The sequence below is a fragment of the Helianthus annuus genome, chromosome 9 (assembly GCF_002127325.2).
Source record: "Helianthus annuus cultivar XRQ/B chromosome 9, HanXRQr2.0-SUNRISE, whole genome shotgun sequence".
In the NCBI taxonomy this organism is placed as follows: domain Eukaryota; kingdom Viridiplantae; phylum Streptophyta; class Magnoliopsida; order Asterales; family Asteraceae; genus Helianthus; species Helianthus annuus.
The window spans coordinates 19,172,356-19,178,355 of record NC_035441.2 but is presented as its reverse complement, the minus strand read 5'-3'; positions in this window follow the sequence as shown (position 1 = coordinate 19,178,355).

Below are 6,000 nucleotides of genomic sequence, written 5' to 3'. Positions count from 1 at the left end.
CAGTAGCTTCAGTCTTAGTAGTGGTTGCACTGTTTCCGAACAAATGGGGATACTTGAGTTTCATTTGATCTTCTCGTTCCCAGGTAAACTCTGGGCCACGACGGGAGTTCCAACGAACTCGAACAAGAGGTATTCTGGTGTGCTTGAGGACCTTAACATCCCGGTCCGTGATTTCAACAGGTTCCTCGACGAATCGCAACTGATCGTCGACGGTGAGCTCCTTCAAAGGAACTATGAGGGTCTCATCTGACAAACACTTCTTCAGATTCGACACGTGAAAAACGTTGTGAACTCCACCAAGTTCTGCTGGTAGATTCATTTTGTAGGCCACTTTGCCTATTTTCTCGATGATTTCGAACGGTCCGACATATCGCGGATTGAGCTTGCCTCGCTTACCAAAGCGAACCACACCCTTCCAGGGTGAGACTTTAAGTAGAACCTGGTCCCCGACCTGAAATTCCAAAGGTTTCCTACGCTTATCAGCGTAGCTTTTCTGACGGTCACGAGCTGCCGCCATGCGTTGTCGTATCTGCGCAATTGTTTCCGTTGCGTCTACTACCATTTCTGGACCCATGATCTGACTATCACCCACCTCTGCCCAACAAAGAGGTGATCGGCATTTACACCCGTACAATGCCTCAAATGGAGCGGCTTGGATGCTGGTGTGGTAACTGTTGTTATACGAAAACTCCACCAAAGGGAGATGTTTTTCCCAGCTGTTGCCGAAGTCGATAACACATGCCCGAAGCATGTCTTTGAGAGTCTGGATAGTGCTCTCAGACTGCCCATCCGTCTGAGGGTGGTAAGCTGTGCTCATGTCTAATCGTGAGCCAAAGGATTTGTGCATCGCTTACCACAGTTCTGAAGTAAATCGTGCATCACGATCTGATATAATAGAGGTTGGCACCTCGTGCCTCGAGACCACTTCTTTCAAGTAAATGTCTGCTAATGTAGAGAACTTGTCAGTTTCCTTGATAGCCAAGAAGTGTGCAGACTTTGTGAGTCGATCCCCGATCACCCAAATAGTATCGTTTCCACGCTGGGATCTAGGCAGGCCAGTAACAAAATCCATGGAAATTTCTTCCCATTTCCATTGTGGTATCCTTGGTTGCTGAAGTAGGCCTGATGGTTTCTGATATTCTGTCTTGACTCTCGCACAAGTCAAACATTTGCCGACGTAAGTTGCTATGTGGGCCTTCATGCTAGGCCACCAATATGTAGTTCTGAGGTCGTGGTACATCTTATCTGAACCCGGATGTACTGAGTAGCGAGACTTATGCGCTTCATCCATTACCAGCTCGCGTAGGTTTCCATAATGCGGGACCCAAATGCGTCCTGTTACATAGTAGGCACCGTCTTCTCTTTGTTCTAACCGTTTCCTTGAGCAGCGTAGGGCTTCAGCCCTGACGTTTTCTGGTTTCAATGCTTCTACCTGAGCATCTCGTATCTGTGCAGGAAGATCAGACTGAATGGTAAGTTGTAGCACTCGCACGCGTCTAGGTGCAGTATCTTTTCGACTGAGGGCATCGGCCACAATGTTGGCTTTGCCCGGATGGTACTTGATGGCACATTCGTAATCATTTAAAAGCTCAACCCATCGTCGTTGTCGCATGTTCAATTCCTTTTGCTTGAAGATATGCTCGAGACTCCTGTGATCGGTGTAGATAGTGCACTTGGTATCGTACAGGTAATGTCTCCATATCTTAAGTGCGAAAAATAACAGCTCGCAGCTCTAGATCGTGTGTAGTGTAGTTCCGTTCGTGAACTTGAGTTGGCGCGAAGCATAAGCAATGACTTTATCCCGTTGCATCAATACATAACCAAGACCCTGAATTGATGCGTCACAATAAACCACAAAGTCGTATGTGCCCTCTGGAAATGAAAGAATAGGTGCACTGCAAAGTCTATCCTTTAAGTGCTGAAAAGCGGTTTCCTGTGTATTACCCCAGCGATAAGTGACACCCTTCTGTATTAGTGAGGTGAGAGGTTGCGCGATCTTGGAGAAATCCTTAATAAACCTCCTGTAGTAACCTGCCAAACCCAAGAATTTTCCGTTGGTGTGCGAGGTGCAGGCCAGTTCTTAATCGAGTCTACCTTGGATGGATCAACATGGATCCCATCCTTGTTCACCATGTGGCCTAGAAAGTGGACTTCACGAAGCCAGAAGTCGCATTTCGAAAACTTGGCATATAGTTGTTCTGTTCGAAGGAGTTTCAAAATAAGCCGCAAATGTTGTTCGTGTTCCTCCTGACTCTTGGAGTAGATCAGAATGTCGTCGATGAAGACAATAACAAATTTGTCTAGGTAGGGCTTGCATACTCTGTTCATAAGATCCATGAAAACTGCAGGCGCGTTCGTTAACCCGAATGGCATGACCAGGAACTCGTAGTGGCCGTAGCGAGTTCTGAATGCTGTTTTGGAGACATCCTCGTCCCGGACTCTCAGTTGATGGTAGCCTGACCTTAGATCAATCTTTGAATAGTAGCTCGACCCTTGCAACTGGTCGAATAAATCGTCAATACGTGGAAGAGGGTAGCGGTTCTTCACGGTCACCTTGTTTAGTTCGCGATAATCTATGCACATACGGAAGGTACCGTATTTCTTCTTTACAAATAGCACTGGAGCTCCCCAAGGCGAAGAGCTAGGACAAATGAAACCCTTATCCAAGAGTTCTTGCAGCTGTGCAGATAGTTCTTCCAGTTCTGATGGAGCTAAGCGATACGGTGCTCGAGCTATGGGCGCTGCTCCGGGAGCTAGCTCGATTTGAAATTCGACCTGGCGATGAGGCGGTAGCCCAGGTAAATCTTCAGGAAACACCTGAGGAAATTCGCGCACTACTGGAATATCCTCGATCTTCTTCTCCTTCGTTGACGCGTCAGTAACAAGTGCTAAAATAGCGGTGTGGCCCTTTCGTAAACACTTCTGGGCCTTAAGAAAGGAGATGATGCCTACCACAGCACCACTCTTGTCGCCTTGAACTTCTAGAGGTTCTTTACCCGGACGGGGAATACGAATCATCTTCTCTTTGCATAGGATCTCTACTTGCTGTTGGGACAACCAATCCATCCCAATGACAATATCGAAACTACCCAAAACTATAGGAATGAGATCAATAGAGAAAGTCTGACCAGCTAAAACGATATTACAACCCTTGACTATGTGCGTGGCCTCTAAACTTTTACCATTGGCTAATTCTATGACATGTTTGGTGTTTAAAGGAGTTGGTGCACGTTTCAACATTTGACTAACTTTTAGAGACATATAACTGGTATCCGCACCCGAATCAAATAATACAGAAACATAAAAGTCATCGAGAAGGAACTTACCCATCACCACATTAGGATCATTTCTTGCTTCACCCTGCCCCAGCACGAATGCTCGACCCCTAGCGTCGTTGTCATTATTGTTTCCCCCGTTGTCATTCCCATTGCCCTGATTGTTGTTGTTATTGCGATTCTGGTTTAACTGGGGGCAATCCCGCTTGAAGTGGCCTTCAGCACCACACTGAAAGCATCCTCTATTGCCTCGATGCTGATGCTGCTGCTGGTTCTGTGGGGCTGGTGGTGGTTGTTGTTGCTGGTTCTGATTCACAGGTCGTGAACTCCTGCAATCTTTAGCTTCATGACCCATCTTGAGACACCTTTGACAACGACCCCGGTTGCACTGACCACTGTGGTGCCTGTTACATGTATTGCACTTAGGATGGTTTCCTCGGTATCCACCCTGTCTTTGACTACCCGAAGATTGCTGACCAGGACTCTGGTAGTTATCAGTCTTTCGCTGCTGCTGTGCCTGGGACTGAACTGTGGTCGAACCCCTACTGAAATCCCCATCCCATTTTCTCTTGCTGTCACTGGGAGTAGTAGTAGTGGTAGCGGTAGTAGTAGGACTGATACGTTTAGGCAGCATGTTCTGTTCCACTGCCTGGTCTGTGAGACGATGAGCTAGGCGAGTAACATCTTGAATGGTAGCAAGGTTGGCAGACGTCACATGGCTTTGAATCTCTGGTACTAAGCCTTTGAGGTACAACTCAATGCGCTTGATAGGAGGGTCCACCATAGTTGGACACAAGATGGCCAGCTCATTTGACCTTTTCGTATACGCCTCTATCTCTGATCCCGTCATTTTCAAATGATAGAACTCCACTTCCAACTTGTGGATGTCATCACGAGTGCAGTATTCCCGTTTGATCAATTCCTTGAATTCGTTCCATGGGGTGGCATTAGCAGCCGCCAGCCCCAGCATCTGAACTTGCGCATTCCACCATGTCAGAGCAATGCCTTCGAGAGTTCCAGTGGCATATTCACCCTGCGAGCCTCGGGGCATTCACACATCTCAAATACGGACTCGAGCTTTTTAAACCAATGGAGGAGTCCAACGGCTCCTTCTGTGCCACTGAATGTGCTAGGACGACAGTCCATGAAAGTCTTGAAGGTGCAAACAGGTTGCTGAGCATGTTGACCTCCTGCTTGTGCGGCTGCAAGTGCCGCAGCAACTTGTTCGTTAATTAGAGCCGTCAACTGGGCTTGAGTCATGTTAACGCGCCCACTCATGATCTTCATACCAAAAGGAAACATGAGTGAGAGAGGTTCGCGAAAGTGCGATGACAGAAGAGGGTAAGCACACAAGTGTTCTCATGCAATAGTTGTTACGTTTATCTAAACATACCATGAGCAAGGTTCTATGCAATCTAGCAAGTAGGCAATGTAAACATGAATAGTATCACCTATAGTGTTGAGTCTTGCACGTGGAGCAAATCGTCGTTGTGGATCGTTGAGCACTGTTTTGGTTGGTTTTAACAAAAACTTTTTCCCTTTATTAAAACCAAGTTCTCTATAACCAATGGCTCTGATACCAATCTGTCACAACCCCAAAATCCACACACGGAGTACTACCGCTTGGAGGCGTGACTGACCAGGATCAAGCCACCAATCATATTGAACATAATAAGTAATAAATGTAATTCAACCAAACAATATGAAAGGTGTTCAAAACAAAGCATAGTAAATGTTTAGCGGAAACATAATTGTGAAAACCCAAACATAAGTAATAAGTTTAAAGTGTTATATTGTTTTAACATGGCATCCACTATCCATGTCCCACAACGACTGCGCCTCCCAGTGCAAGCTCCATGAGTACCTAACGTCCTTCAAGGCATGTAACAGAGAGTCAACAACAAAGTTGAGCGAGTTCACAGTTGGTTGTTTAGTTATAGTATTCGTTTCGTAAAGCAGATACTCGTTTGGTAGACCTTATATCGTATTAGTTTGTATCGCGGTCTCCCAGACATGTGTGCGAAGATTGGTGGGGGTTTCCCATATGTCCTAGACTAGTTGTATCTGTATTTGTATCGCGGTCTCCCAGACATGTTTACGAAGATTAGTACTCCTATCGCGGCCTCCCAGGCATGTTTGCGAAGATTAGTGGGGGCTTCCCATGTGTTCTAGTCTAGTTGTATCTATAGGTGTCCTTCCCAACCTGAGGATAGTGATATGTAAACCAGTAGCCACGAAGGTACGAGTAATCATTCAATTCCATTCCCAACCCACCGTGAATCCCATGCCTTGGTAAGAGTGTGAACTCACCTTGGTTTGCTCGGCAGATACACAGAAAGGTCAATCAAGCTATATTGTGGTCACCCACGTCCTAACATAGTTACCATACAAGTCAGGTTCGTATTCAGGTAGTGCACGTATGTTTTCTACACATTTTCCATCTAGTTGCATACACGTATTGATCATAGCGCGCACGTATAAATATTTCAGTTAATCAAAAGTGCACATACACATCCAATAGTATCATTTACGTAAATAAGCAAAGTCCAAGTATGCGGCCCAACTACCTAGGCCCGTAACAGTGCAGGTCCAAATCAGTGTATTCGGTTATATGGTTTTGAGTCGAGACAGTGTGGTCTCGTGTTGTAGTCTTGGCGTTCTCGAGTCGCAACTAAGGAGGTCTCGGCTTATGCTTTTATCACTCGAGACTGTGTGATCTCGAGTC